Source organism: Balaenoptera borealis (assembly GCF_965194805.1).
Source record: "Balaenoptera borealis genome assembly, chromosome: X".
Classification (NCBI taxonomy): Eukaryota; Metazoa; Chordata; class Mammalia; order Artiodactyla; family Balaenopteridae; genus Balaenoptera; species Balaenoptera borealis.
In genome coordinates this window covers 95,968,260-95,996,137 of record NC_138881.1, presented here as the reverse complement: position 1 = coordinate 95,996,137, position 27,878 = coordinate 95,968,260, and the positions used below count along the sequence as shown (strand labels likewise).

General features: G+C 35.7%; 1 long non-coding RNA gene and 1 pseudogene across 7 annotated transcripts in view; one reads left to right on the top strand and one right to left on the bottom strand.

The window, feature by feature from the left end:
- Nucleotides 1-27,878, bottom strand: part of LOC309620793 — a 959,234-nt gene that overhangs the window by 808,398 nt on the left and 122,958 nt on the right. The gene's annotated exons all lie outside the window — the stretch shown is intronic.
- On the top strand, nucleotides 22-27,872 carry LOC309620680 (dnaJ homolog subfamily B member 6 pseudogene; annotated as a pseudogene). The gene has a single exon. The product of its transcript is annotated as a dnaJ homolog subfamily B member 6 pseudogene (transcript).

Here is a 27,878-nt window from a genome sequence, read left to right as displayed (position 1 = left end):
TTTCATAATTTAGGTACCTACTTAGTAGCTGGGCTGGTTGGTAGGCTGCAAGACAGTTTCACTCACATGCGTGGTACCTTGGAGGAGATGGCTTTAAAGACAGGTCTCAGCTAGAATCCTCCCTCTTTCTGTGAAGTTTCAGAGCTTCTCCATAAGATCTATCCAACAGGGTAGGTGGAGCCTTACAAGGTGACTCTGTGCTCCAAGAACGAGTGCTCTAAGAGATCAAGGTGGAAGCTGCAAGGCTTTTTATAGCTTAGCCTTGGAAGTCAGGCAGTATCACGTGCAACACAATTTATTGGTTACACATGGGTCACTGTGGGTGGAAACACACAAGTATGTATCAATAAATACTCGGGAGGCATGATTTATTGGAGGCCAGCACAGAGTCTGGTTACCACACCAGGCTAAGAGGTTTGGGAAATTGAGAGGATGCAATTTTCAGCTAGAATGGATATCATGCACAAAGGCAAAGAGGCATATAAGACTAAATCGTGAGAAACAGCAGGCTGCCACCATTACCAGCTCAGCGGTGCATGAGCAGAGGGGACACCCGGGCCACGCCCCATTGCTTTGTCTTCCTGCCACCGGCTCCCACATCCTAGGTCCCACGTAGATGACCTTAAAAGCAGAAACGCATGCTCCTTTCAACAGCCTGTCAAAACGTGGTGGACTCCTATGAAGTTCTAGGCGTGCAGAGACATCACTCAGCCTTTTAAGGATATAAAAAAGGCATATCGGAAACTAGCACTAAAGTGGCATCCAGATAAAATCCTAAGAATAAAGAATAAGCAGAGAGAAAAATTCAAACAAGTAGCTGAGGCTTATGAGGTGTTATCAGATGCTTAAAAACGGGATATCTATGACAAATATGGCAAGGAAGGGTTAAATGGTGAAGGTGCAGGTGGAAGTCATTTTAACAGTCCCTTTCAATTTGGTTTCACATTCCATAACCCAGATGACGTCTTCAGGGAATTTTTTGGTGGAAGGGGTCCGTTTTCATTGGACTTCTTCAAAGACCCATCTGAGGCCTTTTTTGGGGATATAGGAAGCAGAAGTTGAGGCACAGAGTCTTTTTTCTGCCTTCAGTGGCTTTCCATATTTTGGAGGGGGGGGGGTTCTTTTGATACCGGATTTACTTCTTTTGCCTCCCTGAATCACGAGGGCCTCACTTCATTCTCTTCCACATCACTTGGCGGTAGTGGAACGGACAACTTCAAATCTATATCAACTTCTAAAATTGTTAATGGCAGAAAATCACTACAAAGAGAATTGTCGAGAATGGTCAAGAAAGAGTAGACGTTGACGATGACCAATTAAAGTCCTTAAGGCTAAATGGTAAGGAGCAGCTGCTATGCTTGGATAACAAGTAATTCAATGCGTGCACTTAACAGAAACGTTAACTATAACAAGTTCCATCTGAAGATTGATAGGAACTTTTTTTTTAAGATGCCAAATGAACTATCTTTCAGTATAACTGTACCTAAAGTATTTGTAAACAGCTCATCCAAACCACTATTGGTCATAAACTTTCAGTTTATTGTTGGGACCACATAATAGGACCATTTTTTTGGTCTTTAAAATTGTTGTGAATCTCTGCATGCACTTTGTTTTCTATTAAATGTAACCCAGGGTGCCTGTGGCTCTTTCCTACACTAACACTAGCATAGACCTGCCTTTCTATTGTGTTTGAAATGTGAGCTAAGTAGTGTCAGCCTGCTGTGAAGTTAACATTGCCAGGATGAATCTTCCACAAAAATAATCTCAATTTTTTCAGTATTTAGTAGTGGAAGATATTAATGCATTAATAGTAATGCACTTCTGGTTTAATTAATATAAATTGAGGATATTTTCTAGTGTGCATGAATGCTGGCAACTTAGTAAGTTTTGACAATTGTTTATTTTATTGAAGTATAATTGACTTACAATATTATATGTTTCATACATAAAATATAGTGATTTGATATTTTATAAATTATATTTCATATAAATTTATTATAAAATATTGCCTATATACCTTGTACTATACATTACATCCTTGTATCTTATGTATTTTATACCTACTAGTTTGTACCTCTTAATCCCCTTCAACTTTTTTGCCCCTCCCCCTCCCCTTCCCCCGACTGATAGCCACTAATTTGTTCTCTGTATCTGTAAGACTGCTTCTGTTTTATTATATCCATTTGTTTTGTTTTATTTTTTAGAGTCCACAAATAAGTGAAAACATACAGTATTTGTCTTTCTCTGACTTACTTCACTAAGCATAATACCCTCCAGGTCCATGCATGTTGCAAAGGGTAAATTTTCATTTTTTAATGGGTGAGTCATATTCCATTGTGTATATACATCATCTATATATAGATATAGATGATATATACATATATCACATGTTTATCCATTCATCTGTTGATGCACAGTTAGGTTGCTTCCACATCTTGGCTATTATAAGTAACTCAGCTATGAATGTTAGGGTGCATATATCTTCTCAAATGAGGGTTTTCATTTTCTTTGGCTATATACCCAGGAGTGGAATTGCTGGGTTATATGGTAGTTATATTTTTAGTTTTATGAGGAACCTCCATACTGTTTTCCATAGTGGCTATAGCGATTTACATTCCCACCAACAGTGTCCTAGGGTTTTCTTTTCTCCACACACTTGCCACCACTTGTTATTTCTCATCTTTTTGATGATGGCCCTTCTCACAGGTATGAGGTGATAGCTCATTGTGGTTTTTATTTGCATTTCCCTAATGATTAGTGATGCTGAGCATTTTTTCATGTGCCTATTGGCCATCAGTATGTCTTCTTTGGAAAAATGGCTATTCAGGTCCTCTGCCCATTTTTTTAAATAGCTTTTTTTTTAAAAATATTGAACTGTGTGAGTTATTTATGTATTTTGGATGTTAACCCCTTATCAGACATGTCATTTGCAAATATCTTCTCCCATTAGGTGGGTTGCCCTTTTGTTTTGTTGATGGTTTCCTTCAATGTGCAAAAGCTTTTAACTTTGATTAGGTTACACTTGTTTATTTTTGCTCTTGCTTCCCTTGCCTGAGGAGACAGATCCAAAAGATATTGCTGAGACCTATGTAAAAGAGTGTACTACCTACGTTTTCTTTTAGGAGTTTTATGGTTTCTAATCCATTTAGGTCTTTAATCCATTTTTAGTTTATTTTTGTATATGGTGTGATAAAAATGTTTTAATTTCATTCTTTTACATGTAGCTGTCCAGTTTTCCCAACACCATTTATTAAAGAGACTGTATTTTCCCATTGTATTTTGGTGCCTCCTCTGTTGTAGAGTAATTGACCATAGGTACATGGGTTTATTTCTGCGATCTCTATTTTGTTTCATTGATCTATGTGTTTATTTTTGAGTCAGTACCATACTGTTTTGATTACTGTAGGTTTGTAGTATAGTCTGAAGTCAGGGAGTGCGGTGCCTCTAACTTTTTTCTTGTTTCTCAAGAGTGCTTTGGCTATTTGGGGTCTTGTGGTTTTATGCAGACGATTGTTTAAATATGTAATGTTAATCTTAGGTTTTAAAAAGTTAAGTTGGTAAACTGGGTCTTTGTCATTTGCTTAAAAAAATAAAATAAATGTGAATACGTTTTATGCATTAAAAAAAAATCCTGAGAAACACCAGATCAGGAAGCAACATAGTGTTGTGGTTAAAGGTGCAGGCTCTGGAGTCAGACTCTGGAACCAGTTATTCCCCAGGGTAGATTTTGTATCCTAGAACTGAGCTGTCCTAGAAGGTTATGAATTAAATTAAATTCATTAGTTAAATTAAGAATTCAGTTCTGCAGTCTCATGGAAGCCACATTTCAAGTGCTCAATAGCCACATGTGGTTAATGGCTACTCTATTGCACAATGTAGATATAGAACATGTCCATCATCACAGAAAGTTCTATTGGACAGCAATGTGCTAGAAGCTCTTTTAATTGAACATTATTTAACTAATTTGCCATGTTAACTCTGTAAAACATATCAACTGATGCCCAAGATATTTTGAAACTTACGGGTAACCACATATTTCTTCACTCTCCAGTTTAACTGTTTGTTTATAAAAAGTCAGTTGTGTTTGTTCCCAGAATTGTGTATTCCAGTCTACTTATATTGTAATTATATAACTTAGTTATATTTGTCAATAGATAAAATGTGGATGGGAAAAGTCTTACTTCTATGTAAATTGAATTGAATGCCTTATTAAGAGATTATAAGATATTAGAAGTAGAAACATTCAGAATTCTACTTCAAGAATTTCACTTCAAGATCTCCACTTTGAAGAACATGAAACTGAAATGTCTTAGACAATACAATTATGGATGTGATTTATTAAAGAAAGATGAAGCTGAACTCGAATAAATGGAACCATTTATCAAATAATGGATAAATAAGCACACAAGATATCCTAAGTTAATATAAATATATTTAGAGAGACAATCAGACATCGTATGCTTCCTAATGGAAGAAGACAACACCACATATAAAGTAAGTCTGGAAAAAATAAAAATTAAACCTGTAGATCCAATCAAGGCTCTAGATCCAATTGACAATTTATAGGAAACACAGAGGACAAAGGAACTTGTTAATCTACACATGAGAATGCAATCCTCAAAGTCCATACTCTAGGAAACTGTACAAGACAAACAACCTGGTTTCTTCAACATATTGCCAAGAAAAAGAAGAGAGATGGTGGGGTATGTGGTAGATTAAAAGAGACTTAAAACAGCAACCAATCACAAGATGTAGACCTTATTTGGATCCTAATTCATATATAGTATATAAAATAAATACTATTTATGAGACAACTGGAAATGTGTACACTGACAGGATATTTGACATTATTAAAGGAATTATTGTTAATATTATAGGTGAAATAATTGTATTGTCATTATGTTAAAAAATGGTCCTGTTCTTTTAGAGGTACATACCAAAATATTTACACATGATATATAACATGATGAATGGGACTTGCTTAAATATGGGAGCGGGTAGTGGATGGAGGTATGGATGACACAGGATGAATTGATTATTATTGAGGCTGGGTATACTGAGTACATAGGTATTCATTATACTATTCTATCTACTTTGTATACATTCTAAACTCTTCATAACACAAAGTTTAAAAAAGATAAAATAATGTTATCTAACATTTTTCTCACCAAATATTTCTATTGAGACCAAGTTCAATAGCATAAAATGAAGAGAATGAAAACAAAGTAAAATAATAAAGATTAAGAAAGTGCTAATTATTTTCCATAATGTCCTCCCTTAGTATCAAACCAAATTTTTTTAAAACGTATTTTTTATGTCCCTGCTTTAAACACAGGCTGATGGCACTACAGTCTGCCTACTGAATATTCAGCACTAATTCTGGAATCAACACTGATTCTAATCCCATGTTTGCCACTAACTAATTGCATTACCCTTAGACCAAGTTCTTATTGTCAATAAACCTCAGTATCCTCATCTATGAAGTGGGATTAATAATAAAAGTATATATACATCATAAGGTCATTGTGAAGATTCAAGAAGATAATCCAATGTAACATGTTTAGCTTGTTTGCAGCAGAGCCCATATTGGGAGCTAATAGGAGAATACAGTATGGAAATTGCAAATGAGAACAATATGGAGAGTAGTTTTGAAGGTCATACCAATGAATTTGGATTTGCTGTATTACGTGAATTGTAAACGTTCTAAGAACTTGAGTAAGAAAAAATGATGTCTGAGAAAATTGACTTAACTACTCTCTCTATAGGATGGGCCTGGTGGGACAAAAATAGTAGAGAAATCGCTTAGTTGTTGCAATTTTTGTACAAAGTCCTACACTTATCTGGTGGTTATAGAAACAGAAAATAGTGGACGTCCAGATATTATTGTGAATAGGTACTAAAGTTACAGATTGCAAGGTGTCCATTTGAGTCCTGAAGAGACTACTGATTATTGGGGAGCACCATCTTCAAACTACTCACCTCAAATGGCTAGAGACACAGGAAAAAAGATGGAAAGAAAGGTGGAAGAAATAAAGCAGACATCAGTCTCAGGTTTTTAATTCTGTTTCCTATTTACTCACTTTATTCAATGGTAATGCTAAAGATGTCAGAGGCTTAATGTAGAACTGGATAAATGTGTAAAGTATCATTGAGATTTAATACAACCTGATTGCTTGAGACAGAGGTAAGGTTCAGGAAAATGTCCAATACAGTTTCCTGTTGATGCCTGAACAAATTTTTCTCTTTCCACTCTCAGCTTGCTTATAACTCCCAGCTGTGAACCAAAAAAGTAAGGTAGCAAATTGCTCACAAAGGGAACTACAAGAAAGTCTAAAAGTCACAGCTTTCACTGTTACTCAAAAACCTAGACTTTTTTTTTCAGGGAAGTAGCATTCTTTATAAATTCATAATTTCTTAAGCAAACTTTCTTGGACCAGAGCAGTAAGAAATGCAGTTAAGGCTCTCATTCCTTCCTAACTGCAATCATCCCCAATGTTATTTTTCACTGTAAAACTAAGCAACTTTAGCTTTTCTTAGTCCATAGAGCCAGTCTTCTAATGTTCAGTTGGGTAGCTTGGAGGTTTCCCTTGGGCTACTTCATCACTGCTTCCCCCGACCAGCTAATTAAAATGAAGCTCAAAAAAGACAAGCTTTCCACATCTGACTCCCAAGAGAAGTGAGCCGGAGATTGGGTGTTCAGTCTCTGCCAACCTTCCTGACTTTAGGTGATTGGAACAGATCACTTATGTTTGTACCACCAGTATACTTATTTTCAATGGAATGTGTATTAATCTTGAAAGCATCATGGGGCTTGATTTTTCAAACTGATTTCTTCGAGTAAAATGAATTCTGGAAGCATTAAGCACTCTTACATGACACAGAAAAATATTGAACTACTCAACAAAAGAAAAAGAACGTTTGATTTTGCTGAAAGAACTATAACCTTTAAAACGAGGAATTTAGAGCTTACAAAACGTCTCCTCTCAAATGCACTTCTTTTTGTATTTGATCACTTTCTCAGCTGTGTAAATTTACAGCATATTCAAGGGTAAACCAGACCACCAAGACAATGAATCCATTCACAATTCACGGGCTGTCCACATCCATGAAAAAAATCCCCTTTTGCCAATAGTAAATAGGCACAGTCTCTGCATCACTCTGAATTCCATAAGGAAGTATTTTCAGAGGTTGCTTTCTGTCCTCTTTTTTAAAAAAATAACACCTTATTAATTTATTAATTTAGACCTCTAACACTTCATCACTTTAGTTTTCCAAATTCTGCCCCCAAGTAGTTTTTTTGTTTTGTTTTGTTTTGAATGTATTAAATGCATAAGCCTGCTATGCGAACATACCAACACCAGATGGCAGTTGTATGCCACAGCCTACAAGGTTTGAGCTATAAGGTGTAAACTGACTTGTTTGATTACGATAAAGAGACATTCTTTTGAACCTTGTTCGTATCTAAAGCATATTATAAACTTAAATTATAACTAAATCTTAAAATAACATTTTAGAGCAAATGTCAAACAACTGAAGTCCAGGATGCAATTTTATTCATCTCCCAACATATTTTACTCCAACAGCCAACCATATGGTAGTGTTTGATTAGAATGCTAATCCTCATATCTAGTATCACCTGCACCTTCCTGACTTTTTCACCTTCAATTCAGTCTTGTTTTGCACCTTCCCATTGACTTAGGCATGATATAGCTACCCTGCCTGGCTATCCCAACTAATTAAAGAAACAGCAATTCCTGTGGTCTCTTCATCTCCCTGCAGCTTTCTGGATTTCCCATTTGTTCTCCCTTTCTTCCTCTTTACTTAAGAAACATAACTTACTCTCCACAATTCTTAGATGGTTTCTCTTCACGTTTTGTCCCTGATTTTTACAATTAGTTTTATTTTTCTTGTTGAGAAGAATTAGCTCGGCTCCATTGCTGGAGCTGACTGAAGCTTAGCAAAAATAGCAATTAAAAATAGGCAAACAACCCAGTTCCAAAATAGGCAAAGGATTTAAACAGATATTTCTCTAAAGAAAATATAAAATGGCCAATAAGCACATGAAAAGATACTCAACATCGTTAGTCATTAGAGAAATACAAATTAAAACCACAATGAGGTACCACTTCACATTCATTAGGATGGCTGTAACTTCTTAAAAATGGAAAGTAAGCCTTGTCAAGGGTGTTGAGAAATTGGAACTCTCATGCACTGCTCCTGGGAATGAAAAATAGTGTAACCACTGTAGAAGATAGTTCGGTGGTTTCTCAAAAAGTTAAACACAGAATTACCTATGATCCAGAAATTCTACACCTAGGTTTATACCCCCAAAACATTGAAAGCAGGGACTCAAACAGATACTTATACACACATTTTTATAGCAGCATTATTCACAATAGCCAAAAGGTGATTCTACCAAAGTTTCCATCAACAGATGAATGAATAAACAAAATAAGGTCTGTATGAATATTATTGAACCATAAAACATAATGAAATTCTGATACATACTACAACATGGATGAATCTTGAAGACATTATGGTAAGTGAAATAAGTCAGACATAAAAGGACAAATACTGTACGATTCCATCTATATAAGGTACCTAGACTAGTCAAATTCATAGAGACAGAGAGTAGAATGGTGGTTGTCAGGGGCTCAGGGAGGGAGAATAAGGAGTTAGTGTTTAATAAAGTTTTAGATTGGGAAGATGAACAAGCCTAGAAATGAATGGTGGTGGTGGTAGCAATGTGAATGTACACTGGTTACAATGGTAAGTTTTAATGGTAATGTTCTATAGATTTTACCACAGTAAAAATCATTCTGTCTAGCCCTAAACCCCAACATAAAAGAAACATAAAACCTTTCTTATTAGTTACTGACTCTCCAGTAACTTTGCAAGACTGATATCCGCATATATGTGAAAAACCTTTCAGATACTATAACAATGTGAGAAAATTGCTGTTTTTCCACCATGAACGAAACATCTGTAAACTCAGGAAATTTGGCATAATGTATATTTTCTATAAATAACCAAAAATAAAAAAACTTTTTTAAAAAAGTGCCCATTGGCCACCTGCTGATAATGAAAGCCTAAATAAAAATTGCCTGAATTTAAAGGACAGTATGCCATCAAATGGGAAATTTGGAATAAAGGAAAAACAAGCAGAACTTTACCTGGCTGTATCACAAATTCATTAATTCAGAGCTTGAGATTATTCAACCCAGGTTAGGCCAATGTTGACATTTAAGTGTCTAGTAAACGATTTCTTCTTATCAATGTAAATAAGAGAGAATTAATCAATGTAAGAGAACAACCGATTTATAAGGTTTTTTTTTAGCACATTTATGGTCTACATGGAAAAGAGTGTTACTAATCATAAGTGATTGTCTCACAGTTGAATTTTCCATAAATGCCAGTATTTAGGGTTGCTCATTTTGTAATGTAACTGTTTATCCTGTGTTTTCTTCTCATTTATCTGAAACTTTTGCTGTTTCTCTAGCACAATGAAATATTTCTTACTTCTCTGATAATTATCTAACCATTGCAGAGGAAGCGGTGTACCCTCTTCCTCAGTTGCAACTTCTCTAGCCCATCTCCCAGGCAGAGGAAGGAATCTGAATTATCTCCACATCATGAATATTGTATTAATATTGCCTGCTACTGTTTGGGCACCTAGTTTATGAGAGCACTGTGCTAGTGCTTTTTCTGTGTTATTTCTAATTCTAAAAACCCTGGGAGATAGACACTGGAATCTCAATTTTAGAGATTGGCGAACTGAGGCAATAACATTGATGTAGCTTTGATCAAGGCCACACAGCTATTAAGTGGTACAGCCAGGTTTCTGACACAAGTCTTTTAGCACCAAAGACTGTGTGTGACCTTTCTGATACTGTGCTACCTTCAAAACACTGATTTGTTACCATCAGACAAGGCATATGAGGGTTTGTACCAGTCCTGAGGGAACAAAGACGCATTCTTCAGAAAGAATATATAATTTGAGCTTTTCCCTTCAAGCGGCCTTGTGTTTTTCTTTTTTTTTTTTCCTCCCTGATTTAGTGCAGTGTGACTGTGAAAGCCTTATAGCTCAAAGGTCCCTCTGCATCCGTAATCTTTAGTTCCCAGGTTAATGTTAGCATCTCTCAGGGGACAGTTTTCTTCCTGATGACCTTGGCAGGAAAAGTTAACCCCCTCATCAACCCAGTCTGCACACAACACCAGAACATGAGAGGGCCTCCATTTTTGCTCCAAAATATCTCTTTATATAAATCCCCAGAGCCCAGCCAAGGCAACTTAGAGGGTAAAGCAAATATCTTCTGTGACTGCAGAGAAGTTTTTCCAGGAAGCCAGGGCAGCCCTACTGTCAATGAACAAGCAAAGGAATCAAGAACAGATAAGGAACTAGCAGATAAGGGAATTTCCAGCACGCTCTAAAACAAAGTAACAAAGAAGAGATAAGGTGTTTGCAGGAAAAATAACCTTTGGATGTCCAAAAGGCTAGCCTTTGACAAAATTGTGAAGGAGTTTGTTTTCTCTTTCACTCCCTCTGCACTCACTTCTCTTCCTATCATTCTACTCCTCCACCCCATGTAGTCCCACAGCTCATAAATACTTGTTGAATAAATGCATGTCCAAGCCTCCTACCATGGGGCTGCCTCCTCTCTGCCACCCGCTTAACATATTTCATGTTCCATAGCATTCTCCCTACCCAAGTTAAAACTTGCTCTGTCTTTTAACTTATTCTCATTTAGGAGCTCTAATTAAACTCACTTGGTCAATGTATCTAGCAAGGATGTTGATGGCTAGTTGTAATTTAATGCATTACCCCTACCAGATTACACACTTGAATTTTGATAGGACTTTCAAAACCTTAGGGCTGTCTTCCACCCTAAGCTATCTCTTCTGCTTCTTCCACTTGTGAACCTATAAATTCTATCATGGTGTTTTTACAACCTCTCCAACAGTAGCAATGAGAAAGTTTTGACTGTACAAGATAAAGGACTAATGTGCATAAGAGATGTGACATTTGTTTGTAAACATTAATGGAACATTGCTTATAAGCCTAGTACTCCCTAACTTAAAGGAGCTTACAATTTAGCTGGGGAGACAAAATTAACACATATGAAAAGTTAAACAACATAACCAAAATATGACGGCCTTCCTGGGTTTGATTATCTAGAACACCTGCTAATTCCAGTGATCTGACACTAGCAGAGGTAGGAGGGATGAGAGAAAAAACCAAAAAGCAGTATCCTCAGAGTATATGGCAACAACAACTAAATGCTGGAGGGTAAATAAGCAGTGACAGGGTCACAAATACATTGTGAAAACAAGGCCATAGCCCAGGCATATACACCCATCAATCCCAATGTGTGCTAGATTGCTCCAGTGGTGAGGGTACAGGCTCTGGGGAATACATGGATAAAACACTGTTTGGTAAATACCTCCTGAAAACTGCCTTTCATCATTTCCCTGTGAGCACACTGAGAATAGAATTTATGGCATTTTAATTAATTCTGTGTTTAATATCCAGATGGTAAGTTCAACAATTGCACAAAACAACTTCCTTAGGTCAAAGCTCTAAAATTAGGATTTAGCTACAGATTCAATGCAATCCCTATCAAATTACCAGTGGCATTTTTCACAGAACTAGAACAAAAAATCTTAAAATTTGTATGGAGACACAAAAGACCCCGAATAGCCAAAGCAGTCTTGAGGGAAAAAAATGGAGCTGGAGGAATCAGACTCCCTGACTTCAGACTATACTACAAAGCTACAGTAATCAAGACAATATGGTACTGGCACAGAAATGGAAATATAGATCAATGGAACAGAAGAGAAAGCCCAGAGATAAACTCACACACATATGGTCAACTAATCTATGACAAAGGAGGCAAGGAAATACAATGGAGAAAAGACAGTCTCTTCAATAAGTGGTGCTGGGAAAACTGGACAGCTACATGTAAAGGAATGAAATTAGAACACTCCCTAACACCATACACAAAAATAAGCTCAAAATGGATTAGAGACCTAAATATAAGACCAGACACTATAAAACTCTCAGAGGAAAACATAGGAAGAACACTCTTTGACATAAATCACAGCAAGATCTTTTTTGATCCACCTCCTAGAGTAATGGAAATAAAAACAAAAATAAACAGATGGGACCTAATGAAACTTAAAAGCTTTTGCAAAGCAAAGGAAAGTACAAACAAGACGAAAAGACAACCCTCATAATGGGAGAAAATATTTGCAAATGAATCAACAGACAAAAGATTAATCTCCAAAATATATAATCAGCTCACGCAGCTCAATATTAAACAAACAACCCAATCCAAAAATGGGCAGAAGACCTAAATAGACATTTCTCCAAAGAAGACATACAGATGGCCAAGAAGCACATGAAAAGCTTCTGAACATCATTAATTATTAGAGAAATGCAAATCAAAACTGCAATGAGGTATCACCTCACACCAGTTAGAATGGGCATCAACAGAAAATCTACAAACAATAAATGCCGGAGAGGGTGTGGAGAAAAGGGAAACCTCTTGCACTGTTGGTGGGAGTGTAAATTGATACAGCCACTATGGAGAACAGTATGGAGGTTCCTTAAAAAACTAAAAATAGAATTACCATATGACCCAGCAATCCCACTACTGGACATATACCCAGAGAAAACCATAATTCAAAAAGACACATGCACCCCAATGTTCCTTGCAGCACTATTTACAATAGCCAGGTCATGGAAGCAACCCAAATGCCCATCGACAGACGAATGGATAAAGAAGATGTAGTACATATGTACAGTGGAATATTAGTCATAAAATGAAGAAAACTGGGTCATTTGTAGAGACATGGATGGATCTAGAGACTGTCATACAGAGTGAAGTAAGTCAGAAAGAGAAAAACAAATATCGTATATTAACGCATAAATGTGGAACCTAGAAAAATGGTACAGATGAACCAGTTTCCAGGGCAGAATTAGAGACACAGATGTAGAGAAAAAAACGTATGGACACCAAGGGGAGAAAGTGGTGGGTGGTGGTGGTGGTGGTGGTGGTGTGATGAATTGGGAGATTGGGATTGACATATATACACTAATATGTATAAAATAGATAACTAATAAGAACCTGCTGTATAAAAAATAAGTAAAATAAAAAAACACAAAATAAAATAAAATAAAATTAGGATTTAGGAATTGAATTTTCAAAAAGTTATTTAAAATCAAGTATTTAGAGCAGTGGTTCTCAATCAGGGCCAAAGGAGTTGGAGGTTGCTGGGGAAAGGGACACAAAAAGAATTATCTATTATGTTTTTCTGTATATCTCCAAGCTACGGGCATAGAAAGAACAGCTGCTTGCGTCTTCCTAAATATGGAAATGGTAGTAAAATCCTTCTAATTAACTGTTTTCAAATAACTTGAATTTCTGTCAAATTTAGTTTAAATATGTATTTCCATAGTACTTTCCTCTTTCTGTGCCCCTTACAGCACCAATGCCATTCACATGAAGAAAAAACTCAACACATACTTTCCCACTGATTGGTTTGTTCTGGAAGAGATCCCAAGCTTTTAGGAAAATTTCTGGTATAAACTGAAAATTTCCTAACTCCGAGCTCTGTTTCAGAAAACTGTCTCTGAAGTGACTTTGCCACGCTTACTAAGAGGTTCATTGGATGTAAACCACAGTTCCCATTAGATGAAGATAAGATATTGATCAGAAGGGAGGGGGATATGGTTGGAGTAGGTTTCCCTGAGAGAGCAAAGAAGAATGGGATAACAAACTCTTTCTACCACCATGAACATACATAGGTTGTGACTAGGAAAATTTATACGATTATAAATGTGGTCTGTACAGCTATATAACTTTGAGTACCCTTGATATATTCCAAAGTTAGTTGTAGAGAACTTTCTCATTAAGACCTTCCTCTGACCCTCCTATTTAATTGCAACCTCACCTCATACCACCCACCCCCACACCTTATACCATTTCCCTGCTGTATTCTCTTCCTCAGCACTTATCAATACATACTTTGTAATACATATGTACTTATTTGTTTGGTTTATTATCTGTTTGTCCCACTAGGATGTAAGTTCCATGAGGACAAAGGTCATGTTTGTCAAATTAACCACTATTAAAAGATAATTTTCCCATGAAAATGACTCTCATACAAAGATAAAAATGAATACATGTTAAGGATTTTATTTAACTCACTAATGAGGAAACTGGTAAAGTTTTACAACCAGTTGAAAGTAGAATTCAAAGAATAGACACATTTATAGATCAGGAATATTGAAATGAATGTGCAAATAGAGGCAAGACCGGTTTTCCCACAGGGGGGAAGAATTATTCCTTCACCTGAGAGAATTAGATTTGTTTGTCTATAGACAAACATCATTGTCTATAGACAAGAAATATGTTGCATTGCTATCAGTTATCTCCAATCTACAGAGCTGTAAAATAGCTGCCACCCAAGCAGGATTAGATAACCCTGAAGGTGTGCTGTGGACAATGCATAGTTTTCCACTGAAACACAGAATTCTCCCTACACCACAGTAGTGCCGAACAGAGTGCCTGGCACATGAAACACTTTAGAGGGCTGTGCGAGGGCCAGTGTTACCAACATGAACCTAATTCTCCAAATCAGAAATGTGTTCATCATTCCTGATTGCCCTCTCTCCTGCTATCCTCCCTCCATATCCCATCAGTCACTGCATTCTGTCATTTCTACTATCTGAAAATATTTCTTTATTTCGCTGCATGAAAAAAAATCTGTTCTAATATATAAATTTTTCATCATGTGTTTTCGTGCTTAAAACTCATGCCCTCAGAATAAATTACTCTGAAGTAATTTAGAACCTAAGGCCCTTTACTACTGGGTACCTCTAACAAAGGAGAAAAGTGCAAAAAGGCCATAGACAAATCACCAATTTAGCATAGTTGCTGGCTCATAATGGATGCTCAGTAATCATTTGATAAATGAATTAATTCACAGAATTATTCAAAGTGATACTACAACTTATCTTTCCCCTAAATGTTTTTTTTCTGATTATAATTTATTCTATAAATACACCTTCTTTTACCTTTTCCATTTGGAACTCATACTTCATTTAAAAAATAAATAATAATTGGATTATATGAAAAGTTTTATCCTGAATCTAAGGCACAAGAGTTTAAAATTATAGTTAACTTCTCCAGTCTAATAGTCTTACCTAATTATATGCACCACTTCCATGCCCAAGGGAGTCTCTAGATGGTATTGTCAAAGCTCAGATTGTTGCAAGAAAAATTAAAAGCCAATATAATAGTTCTGTAGATGAAGAAACTATTTCTAAATTAACTGGAGCTGGCTGGAATGGATGGCCTCTCTGCCTTCACTATGTTTTGTGGTATTTTATTCTCTTTGAAGGAAGGCTGATATCTAAAGAAACCTTCAGAATCAAAGGCTAAGGTGCATCTTGGCTCTGTTCTCTGTGGATATGTTCTCTCCAAGAGCTTATGTTTTTTGTCAGGGGCAGCTCCTTATAGTTAGCATATATTAGATTGGCCAAAAAGTTTGTCAGGGTTTTTCTGTAACATCTTATGGTAAAACCTGAACGAACTTTTTGGCCAATCCAATATAAGAGCTCAGCAGGAAAAGAAAACGTCAATTCAAAATATATTTCTCAAAACAAAACAAAATGAAACAAAAAACAAACAAAAAAATGTATTTCTCAGATGTCCATCACTATGAATTATTATAATGAAATGCAGTAATTTACACTTAGCAAAATAAAATGTTTAAGAAACTACAGAAAGCACTGTAGTAGGACCCTTTTTAAATGCTGAGAGTGAAAGTAAGGCTGACCTTAGAAAAACTGGGAGGTAAATCAAATTTGCTTTGGTATCCTTCCAGCCTTCCCTTCATTGCCTTATCCCCAAAGATACTTCTCCTACTTCCCCACTAGGTAACCAGGGTCCTTCCAGTAGTAGCCATAAAGGGTCTGCTCTCCTTGCGATATATAAAAGAGCATACAAATGCAAGGAATAAGCCTACTCATTGGAACAGCCTATAATTAACAACTACATCTATATTATACTCGCTTTGAATTTGTCTTGTTCTTTTAAAATTCAAGTACAAGGGAAAAAACCTGTTATTTGAAGGTTCAGGTTAGTTAGATTCAGGTCAATCAAGGTTTTGCTCTAATAGAATAACATAATGTGATGACTTTCAGCTGTGAAAAAAAATTTGGGACTATTCAGTTCAGTGAGCCTGTAATATTGATTTAATGACCTGTTTGAATGGGTCACACTAATTGAACTCAACTGTATTGTTTACAAGAGCAGCTGGTAGTGAAAATAATGTGTCCTATATCCTTCTACCAAAGTAGACAACACAGCTCATTTTACTTATTGCTTAAAATTGGCTTGCATGAACTCCATTTTGAATATACATTAATTTTTTATTTTACTTCATTTCGTATTCGTATGCCCTTTTGTATATCACAATGTGAACTAATTTCATATGGAACACTAGCATAATAAATAAAAAGGTGACAGGGTAAAGTCTTTCTTATCTTGATCACTCCAAAAGTTTAGTTTTAATTTCTGTGATAGTTGGGGGGAAAAGTGCTTTTCTGTGCTAACATAAAATCATATTTTGGCAAGCATCATATTGAAGATATATACTAATTGCTTAAGGTATACTATGGGGATATTTTTGAATGTGGAGGAAGACGGTAAGTACATCCTTTCTGAGGTTCTAATTGTAGACATTTGAACTATGCCAAAATACCATTTTAAATGTGTTGTTTTGGCCTAAATAAAATTAGCTGACAAATTAAAACATTAGAGTATTAAGGTCATGTCACTATAACTTAATAGTCTTTAACCATTTATTGTTCTGCTTAAAATGTTTTTCTCCCTCCCAGCCCCATCTGCAAGATACTATGAAAATACAGAAGCATATTTTGCATATCAATCAGTAAATATTTATTATCAACCCACGCTGTGAGCATTACCCATATAAAGCATTTCCTAGTTAAAGAACTTAAAAGCTATTTGAGGAGGTGAAATAAATACCCATAAGCAATAAACTTCAGTATAAAACAAAGGATAATAGGAGATCAGAGAAAGGCAAAAGGGAAGTCTTCAGAGAAGAGATGGGAACCTCAGTTAGACCTTGAAAGGCCCAATTGTTAATAGATAGAGGAAAGTAAGGGTCATTCCAAAGCAAGAGAAGAGCATAAGCAAAAGGGCTGAGAACAAGTTGGCATGGAATGTATTTGAATGGGGAGAAGAACAACGAGCTTGACATGCCTCTAATGGCTGTATCATCCACGGTGAGAAAGAAGGCTGCTTGAGTAATATTTTTTGTCTCATACATGAGACAATCTGCTCCTCAAGAATAGGAACTGGTTCTACTACATATTTATTCATAGTTTTAAACACCTACTTCAGTTAAATATATGCAATAGATGCTCAGTAAAACCTGGTTGAATAAATTAACCTGAAAGGATGTAATGACAGATACTAGAGAAGTTGGCCTAAGAAAGAATATCTGGGATTATGATACAGTGAAAAAGCAATAGACCAGGCTTGCCAACTTGGAAATTTTCCCAGTAACTCACACTAATAGAGGGCTTGTAAATATTTTGCTGATGAGAAGGTACAAGATCTGCCTAACAAGCTTCTACTTGCTCTTACCCACATGATTTAGCCCTCTGTCCAATTAACCTTCCTAGCCTGGTACTGATTCTGATCCCCACACATTCCATATCAAAGCTTGAAAACTGGGTATTTACTGCATTCATGGGTCTACACATGTTAGGACAACATTTCCCAAGGTGTCCTACAGATTAGTCATTCTGAGAGATGTTAAAAGGTATGTAAAAATGTGCCACACAATCAAGTAAGTTTGGAACCACGGCCTACTCTATCACCATCTTGGAGATTTCCAATGAATATTTATCCATATATCAAAATGTTCTGAAAGGTTCTACAGTAATCTGTTTTAAATTGTTTACACTGTTTAATGCAATATTTCTCAACCTTATTTCATAGAAATCTTTTTATTTTAATCGACCACCTATTAAACATCATTCTGTAGAAGACTAGCATCCCAGCTTGTGAAAACCTTCATTAGGAATACCAAGAGAGTTGCTGGAAAAAAATTGACCATTCCCATTTTAAATCTGCAGCTGCCTGTGCCTTGTTGTCATCTCAAAGATTTGCCCTAAAGGAAAGGGTCATGACTCCCTACCTCCACATACTGTAGTTTGTTAATCAGAGAGCCTTTGTATTATCTGCCTACTTGTGAAATGATCGAGGAGTCCTCAGGAATAAAATAGTTACAGCAATCTGTGATAGTAATAAACATAGTCTTCCCACTTATGTAACAATGCATAGCACAATTCCAAAATTTGGGTTTCCAGGGAGTCTTCCAGTTTTGTGTATTTGCTTATGGTCCCATGAACATCGGCTCTAAGCGAGTGGAATATAATTTCTATATGGATCAAAACTCTTACATACTAACAAGCAAAACCTGAAAATTGTTTTAAGATAGTACTTTATAATGTATCACATGTTTTTGTAGCTTTTATCACCCTAGTTTCCAGTCTTAAGGAATTTTGGCCACTGCCTTTCTTTGCCGGAGCTTTGAACGGGATTGATCAGATTATCCTTGTGGGTTAATTAAGGAATTTAATCATTTTTACAGCATTGCTTCCATTGGAAAATGCGTTTGGCACTTCATGAAAGGCAGCATATGTGATAATAAGGAGTTTGACCTCTGGAAACAGACATACCTGGGTCCAAACTCTGGATTATCTCAGGTAACACATGAGATTACATGTAAGGAAGGTACTTTTATTTTTACCACTTAATAGAAAATTTACTGCCAATGAGTTCAAGAATTGGAATTTTCTTCTAGGCAGTCTGCATCCAAAATTCATTGCCTTCTTCCCACACCTCTGCATTCCAAAGCACTGCTCTGAAAGAGATCAGGGCTAATGATAGTAACAGTGAAACTAATCACAAAAATGAGGACTGTATGTGTAAATGACACAAGTATGTACACTCCTAAGCTATAAAGCAGAGCTAGGGGCCTCTACTAGTCAAAGACTCAGCAACGTGGTTTACTCTGAGAGTGATCAGGCAGATACATGATACATACCAATAGGGACAATCAAAGAGAAAGTAAAGAAAAAGGAAGTAAAATGTAGGTTTTTTTCCTCTATATTTTCACTTTTCAAAAATGTTGCAGAATTTTTATTTTAAAATACAGAAGAAATCACAATTATTTTTAAAAGTTATTATATCATTTAAACAAGTTTCAGAAATTATAGAAAGTGAGTAGAGAAACTTCTCTATACCATCAATTCCAGCACTGTAAATCTTAACTACAGTTAAGAGATTGGTACATGTTTCAAGACATTTTTCTATGCTTCCACAAATAATACCTATATGTAGAAAATATGCTCCTTAATCTCTATTTTTAAAATCATAATTATGTCTAAAATTTTTGTGATATGTGCAACCTATTTTTCTAACACTGAGCTACTTATTAAATATATATACATATATATGTGATTTTATTTTTAATTTACAAATGGCAGCTAAGATGATGCTTACTTTAAAAATGAAAAAAAAAATCACGTTCTAGTTTCAAAGGGTATGCTTCTAGAGTTGAAAAGGTATAGAATTGTCTCTTATTTTAGAGAAGGAAAAGGCATTCCTTTTTTTTGCATGTGTTCACTATCATACATATTTAAAATTTATAGGTCATTTTCTTTTTAAATTTATTTTTTAATCTACATATTGTAAAATCCACCTTTTTGATGTACATATTTGTAAGTTCTGACAAATGCAGATGATTGTATAATTACCACCACAATAAAGATACATATAGTTTCATCACCCCCAAAATGCATAAAGTATTCTGGGTTGATGGTTATTTTCTTTCAGCACTTTAAAGATATCATTCCACTGTCTTCTGTCTTCCATTGTTTGTGATGACAAATTTGCAGTCATTCAAATCATTATTTCCCCCATATGTAATATATTCTTTTGCTCTGGTATGTTCAAGAATTTTCCTTTTCTTTGGTTTTAAGTATTTAAATTATGATGTATCTGACCATGATTTATATTTATTATTTTTGGAGTTTGCTGAGCTTCTTGAATCTGTAAATTTATATCTTTCACCATTTTGGGGAAGATTCCAGCCAATCTCTTTCTCCTCCCTTTTTGGGACTTCAATGACACAAATGTTAAACTTTTTTTGATAGTGATAATAATGCTATTTTAAAATATTTAAAATAATTAGTAGTAATGATGATAATATATTTTTGTCCGCTCTATTGAGATGTTATTCACATAACATACAATTCACTCACTTATAGTATACAATTCAAATACTAAAACTTTTGATATTTTCTCACACAAGTCCCTGAGGATCTTTTTTTTTTTCAATCTCTTTTATCTCTGTTCCTCATACAGGATAATTTGTATTGATCTATCTCTAAGTTCACTGACTCTTTTCTCTGCCATCTCCATTCTGCTATTGAGCCTCTCCAATATTTTTTTTTAAATTTCACTTACTGTATTTTTCTGCCCTAAATTTTTAGTTAGTTCTTTTATATAGCTTGTATTTATTGGCTGAAAACTTCTATCTTTCCATTCATTTCAAGAGTATCCATCCTTAACCACATGGAGCATTAGAAAATATCTGTTTTAAGGTCTTTGTCTGATAATTCCAATATCTGGATTATCTCAGGTTTAGCATCTGTTTATTATCTATTAACTTAGACATTTATCTTGGACATTCTGAGTATTCTATTTTTACTTCAGATCCTTTTAAAGTCCTCTGGCAAATGATGAGCTGGTTTGTTTGTTTGGTTGGTTGGTTGGTTTAGTAGGCAATCAATTCATTTAGGTTCATATTGCAAGTTTTACCGTCCCTTCTGTGAGCAATGGCTCTAATATCAGTTTAGTTTTCCAAATCATTGTTATGTTGTTTGGGTCCACCCCACATATGCAACACTCAGGACTTACTCTGGTCTTGGGCAATAGTTTATATCATATTTCAGTTTTCAAAGCTTTTTCTGTGCTTCATGCGTCTATGCCCTGCATGCACAGCTTGGGTGTAAGCCCAGAACTTGTGTCAGTTTAAATGCAGAAACCCCCTCTTCAACCCTTTACTATCTTGGATTTTCCCACAGTCTCTGGCTCCAAAAGTCCTCTTTTCCCAATTCCTCTGGCTAGAATATATGGGTTTCTCTCATAGGTTTAGACCTGTGTGATGTTGCAAAATTCCATGAAACTGATGCCAAAATTGGAGTGAAGCAAGAAAAGCCACGAAAAAAATAATCAGGATTCCCCATACATACTTTGGTTCACCAAGGTCACTTTCCTTGGTGCCACTAAAAAGAAATATGGGAATTTTTTGCCTCAGGGTTTTAGGTGAGTGCCGCATCATTACAGCACTGCAGATCTGTAACTAGTGATGATCTCAGGCAAGGACTGGAGAGAAAAAATAAAGAAAAGATAAGGATTTCCCTTGCATTCTTCAGACCATTTTCTCAGTCTTCTGGCTAGAAACAGGAATTACTCAGAGTTTTTGCTGTCCATACGCACTGCACAGGGTGGAACATTCACTACTCTTGAGTCAAAGCCAAACAAAAGAAATAGTAAACTCATCACTTTACTGGCCATTCTTCAAGTTTTTACTTCTCTCCCCAATCTACCTGCTATTGTATTTTGTGTTCCGTCCATAGTTTTTGGTTATAATTAATGGGTGAAATAGGCTGTAGTGGGCTTACTCTGTTTAGTCCAGCACTGCAAGTCCCAGACAATCTCTTTTGGTTGAGGAAAAGACAAATATAGGGAAATCACACATATTAGATATACTTGGCTACCATCTCATGTATCTCATTCCCAAGGATATAAAAACATCAAATAAAAGAAGGAACGATTATGTAGTTAAAAATAAAATAGATCAAAAGAATCAATATTAATACCAAAGTACAATTCAAGGAAAAGAGACATTATTTAATAGAGAAGATAATTTGTTTTGATTAAAATGTATAATTTACAATGAGGCTATAACAGTAATGAACCATTACCAAATAACATAGGGTCTCTACCACTGCGTGTACATATAAGCAAAATCTGTTATAAATTCAAGAAGAAATTGAGATAAACATAATTGCAATGAAAGATTGATGTATCATATTACTAAATCTTTGATAGAGGAAAGTATAAAAAACACTTAATACTAGAGAAAACTTGAAAATATAATTTACGCATTTTAATTATTAGGTATATATCTAATAAAATGTCCTAAAAAGAGAATACACATTCTTTTACAAAGCTCATAAGCATCTCCAAAAATTGATCATAATCTAGACCAGGGGCTCTATAAACTTTCTCTCTAAAGGGCTGGAGAGTAAATATTTTAGGCTTCATAAAGTCTTTTAGTCTCTGTCACACGTATACAACTCTGTCATTGCAATGCGAAAGCAACCATGAACAATACATAAACAAATAAGCATGGATCTGTTCCAATGAAACTTTGTTTACAAAAATAGGTGGTGAGGGGACTTCCCTGGTGGCACAGTGGTTAAGAATCCACCTGCCAATGCAGGGGACATGGGTTCGAGCCCTGGTCCAGGAAGATCTCACATGCCACGAAGCAACTAAGCCCGTGTGCCACAACTACTGAGCCTGCACTCTAGAGCCTGCGAGCCACAACTACTGAGCCTGCATGCCACAACTACTGAAACCCACGTGCCTAGAGCCCATGTTCTGCAACAAGAAAACAGCCCCCCACAATAAGAAGCCCATGCACTGCAACGAAGAGTAGCCCCCGCTCACCGCAACTAGAGAAAGCCCACGCACATCAACAGAGACCCAACACAGCCAAAAATAAATAAACAAATTAATTAATTAATTAATTTTAAAAAATAGGTGGTGAGCCATATTTGACTCCCAGGCTGTAGTTTGCCAACCTCTGGTCTAAACTAATCAGAGGAACTGGAAGCTCTGAAGATTTCTTCAGTAGGAAGCTGTGAGATAGGTCAAGTAAGAGAGATGAGGTTTAAATCAGGTACAAACTCAAATATTCCCAGGTGTCTTGACAGATGGAGAGTACAGCAGCCTGACACAAGAAGAGGCAGTGGTATTTTGACCTTGATCAATGAGAAAGGTGAGAATTGAGGAGTCATGGCACTATTAGGAAAATTATATTACATCTGACTCTCAATCTAAGAGATTTCTTGTGAGTTGAAAAATGTATTCTACTAGTTCTTAGACAAAATGAAAGCTAACTTCAATAAAATTTGCTAGTGGTTAAAGTGACTATTTATGTTTATAAAGATGGAGAGAGGTTTTCATGGAAAGCCACAGGATTAAGAATGGATTTAATTGGGGGTTCTGTCACTAATTAGCTGCATGTCCTTAGGCAAGTCATTTAGTCTCTTTTGGCCTCAATTTCTTCAACAGGTAATAAGGGGCTTGTAGTGAATAGATACACGCCTTACAGTTTGAAAATTCTATGATTTATTTAAATCTTAGTGTGTTATCACTTTAAAATTTATTAATAATACTTGTCAGTATTAATGGTCTACTTAGCTATTTTTATGAATTACCTATCACCCTTAAAGGATAATTACCTGGAAAAGTGATCTATCCATTAAACAAGTCATCAACCAATTCACTTCAACTGTAAACAAACTAATGGAAATAAAGTAAATGGCTTCTTGAAGACCTATCTTAAAATTCCACATCTGAAAAGTAACAGTAAATATCACAGAGGATAAAAGCAAAGGAGTGAAGAAAATAAAGAAAAATAAGTAACTGGATACAGTCGGAAATGATGTAGAGAAAATATATCAGTGATTGTTTCTAGCACCAAAGTTTGTCTAGAGAACTGTGGAGTCCTGATTACAGACAGTGATTATATTTTTTTGAGGAATAAATTCACTACACATGTAAAAATTAGACGCTGAATAAGGTTTTTTAAAGGATAAAATACATTTTATTCTCTCCAATACTTTTTGCCTTTATTGTTTTCTCTATGCCAACTACTTACAAGCATTACAACTTTGAATTCTTACAATAAACTTATGAAATAGGTACTAGTCTTTTCCCCTTTTTTACAGAAGAAAAACAGAGGCATACATAGAACAAGAAATTTGCCCAAAGTCACAGCTAGCTCACACACAAAATAATTGCATCAACAAATCAAGTACTTGCAGAATACCTTCTTTGTAACTAGCATTACTGGATTCAGTGGTAGATCCAAAAATAAGTTTACAATCTATTGGGCAAATAATGGAATATTTTGAATAAGAGAATGACCACTAAACAATAATTTCTTTGGGGAATATATGAGGATATGAAAATCACTGCACCAGTATTGGATTTTAAACTTTTTCTGAGCTTTATTGAGGTATAATTTATATACAATAAAATTCTAAAACATCAATGACAAATGTATCCAGTCATGTAACCACCACCATCACGATAGTTAATGTAAAACATTTCCATCACTTCAGAGCATTTCCTTTTAGCCTTTGGTACTCAGTATCCTGCCCCCACCTCAGACCCTGGCAACCACTAATCTGCTTTCTGTCATTGTAGTTTTGCCTTTTCTTGAATGTAATATAAATTGAACTGTACAGTATGCAGTCTTCAGTGTCTGGCTTCTTTCATTTAGCATAATACTTTTGAGAATCATCTACTTTGTGTGTATCAGTAGTTTGTTCATTTTTATTCCTGAGTAGTTTTCCATTTTATGAATGTACCACAGTCTGTTTATCCATTCACCTATTAAAGGACACTTGAGTTGAATCTAGGTTTTGACTCTTGTTAATAAATCCCCATAAACATTCAACTACAGATCATTGTACAGATAAATGCTTTCAATTCACCATGCAAAAGTTGACACTATACAGCAGAAGTTAATGTAGGAGGGCACCTAAAGGCAAGAGGAAGCCCATAATAGAGAAGTTCCCCCATATAAAGAAAAAAGAATTTTAAGACGGATGTGGTAATCAACATGCCTTAAGTACATATGTCTTAGAGAGTCATATACCTTAGAGGAGGACTAAAGAGGACAAAAATTGGAAGTCATTATATGAAACTATTATCAGAACATTGGAACTTGGGGAAAGAATTATCAGTACAGTTGTGAGAATAGAAGCCAGATTTCAAGGAGTATAAAGAAGCAGTAAGGAATGCAAACTGCAAGTATAGCCTACCCTTTTTAAAGTACTGGCAGTAAAGAGTGTGGAAGAGAAGAGAAATGGCGATTTTAAGAGATATCCAATTTCAAGGAAGATTGTGGAAGATTTTGGTGGAGGCTGATCTTATTTGTGGGAAGAAAAGAGAGATTGACATTGCAGAGAGGAGATCATTGATGCAGCAAGGTTCCAGAAGAGTGTGGAAAGGATAGGAACAAAAGGCACCTGCCTTGAAAAAGGGTCTCTTACAAAACAAAGACAGGATGTTAGATTATATATTGGTGGTGAGGAGAGTTTGGCAATAAAAATCTCCTTAGAATGAAACCAGGGAAGGTCAGGGAGCCATATCAAATGACCTTAATCTTACCCAAGTAGTTAAGAACCATATTTAGAGCTGAGATACTAGAACCTGTATAAAGTTTGGGCATCTACCATAGGAAAAGGTCAAAAAAGGTCAAGAAAAGATGCAAAAACTAGCAAGCAAAGTGAAAAATCCAGCTGAAGTTCAGTAGCACAAATTTATTGTGAACTTGATCATTGTTTTGTGACTTTCCTCAGAAATCAAGGTCTAGGAGAAAAATCAGGTGACCAGAATAAGAAGACATTTCTTTCCTGGGTTAAGAACGGGCTTTTCAGATTTAACAAAAGACTGCAATGAGGGATTGCAGAGGGATTATTTGAGTTAATGATGAGATATGTTAAAATCATGGGTCCGACCATTAGTAAGCAAGCAAGTAAAAAAATAAACTAAATGAAAAATTAATCAGGAGAGCTAAAGTATCACGAGATTATTTGTGGGGTGGGAGCAAAAGGAGAGAAGTCTATAGGTATAAAGGAGTAGGGTTAAGGAAGGAAATATTATTGTGGTCAGAGAGTAGTGATAGCTGGTCTTTAGAATTGACTTACTGAAGAAACAGTTAAATGGGCTAAATAAAGAACATGTTGGGGAGCAATTTGCAGGAAACGGAATTGCTACAGATCACTTGTAAAAGACAAACTACTGCAAGACATGGTGAAAGACAAAATGTGGCGATAACTAAAGGTCTATTAAGATAGTTTTATCTTTTTCTGCAACAACACAGATTGCCTCCAGAAAGACTGAGGCTCTATCACCAGCACCACATCAAATCAAAGAGCAGAGACAAGCAGTTACCGGTTCTTTGATTGTGTACTGTTTTTTCTTTACAATCCATTTATCAGTTTTAGTGCATACTGCTGCCATGCTTACCCTTTCATTTGCTACCACAGTCATAAGACTGTTGTTGTACAGTACATTTCAACTATCTGTTGCATCCCCCAAGTGTACACTGGCAACTTAAATAGAAAAGATTTGATTTTGTTAAACTCAAAGATTTGATTTTGGTAATACTTTTTATAAGCAACACCAATATACTCTTGCTGAACATAACAGAAACAAAAATATGAGGATAAAATAATAAAAGCACCCCGTTACAAAATTGGGGGGTACAGGATGGGAGCTTGGAACCAAGTTAAAGACAAAGCCCAGTTATATGAATCTAGGAATTAGTTATAAAGTCCAACCCAGAACCATGGCAGCAGTTGTAAGATATGCTTGATACAATGAAAAGACATGGATACACCAAATTTCCTACAGAGGTTATCACTGGAGAGTGGAGCAGGGAGGAGGAGAAAGATATATTCATTTTAACTCTTTATACTTTTGTAATGTTTAGGTTTTTAACGTCAAGTATGTATAACTTTTGAAAATTTTTTCAGACTGAAAAAAGAAAAAAAGGAAGGGAAGGAGGAAGGAAAGAAGAGATTTACCACCTGTCTAACTTTGGGCATATATTTAACTTATCTATCTGAGCATCAATTTCTTCATTTATAAAATGGGAATATCAAGAACTACATTGCCTGTTTGTTCAGTCAACAAGTATTTATTGAGTTTATTGTCTTAGCTGCTGTGAGTTGGCAATAATTTTGTGAGGAATTGAATGAAATGATTCAGATGATGTGTCTGGCACAGAGGAAACACTCAATAGATGCCATTATTTTCCTTCCATTTTTCTGTATCAAAGCAGAATTAGTCTCAGAACTTGAGGTGAATTAAAACAGTCTAAGCTGTAGAGATTGGTGAATGAGAAAGCAGAACACAGGCAGATCCTGTGTAAATCAGTCTACCTCCATGTCGCCTGAGGGAGTAGACTCCTGAGAAGCCTGAAAAGTCCCAGAGTCCTTGCATCTACTCTGACTCCATTCTTGCACCAATAAGGTTGAGCTGCAAGCCTGAAGTCTTCTTTTCATCCTTAATAACTTGCATTTTGGAGTAGATTAATCTTAATTTCATCCTGTCAAAAACTGTACCCTACAAGTAAATTTATAGTTTCTTGAAGTATCTCACTTACTTGTTGCATGAAGGCTCTCCAAATATTGGCTGTTCATGTCTAATCTTAAAGATTAAGTGATAGTAAAAAGCTAAAGTGTGATATTAAAAAATACAAATGTCTCTAAAAATTGAATCCTGGTGATGAAAAAAAAAAAAGCATGATTTTTCTTCAAGGTTGATCTCCTGCGGAATGTCTTTAGGGAGGAAGGGGTGGTGGTGCTGAGGGCAGCCAACTCATGATCTATCAATCTCCTCATTAAATAAGGTTGTTGTGAAGAATCAAATGAAATGATTTGGGTAATGTGTCTGGCA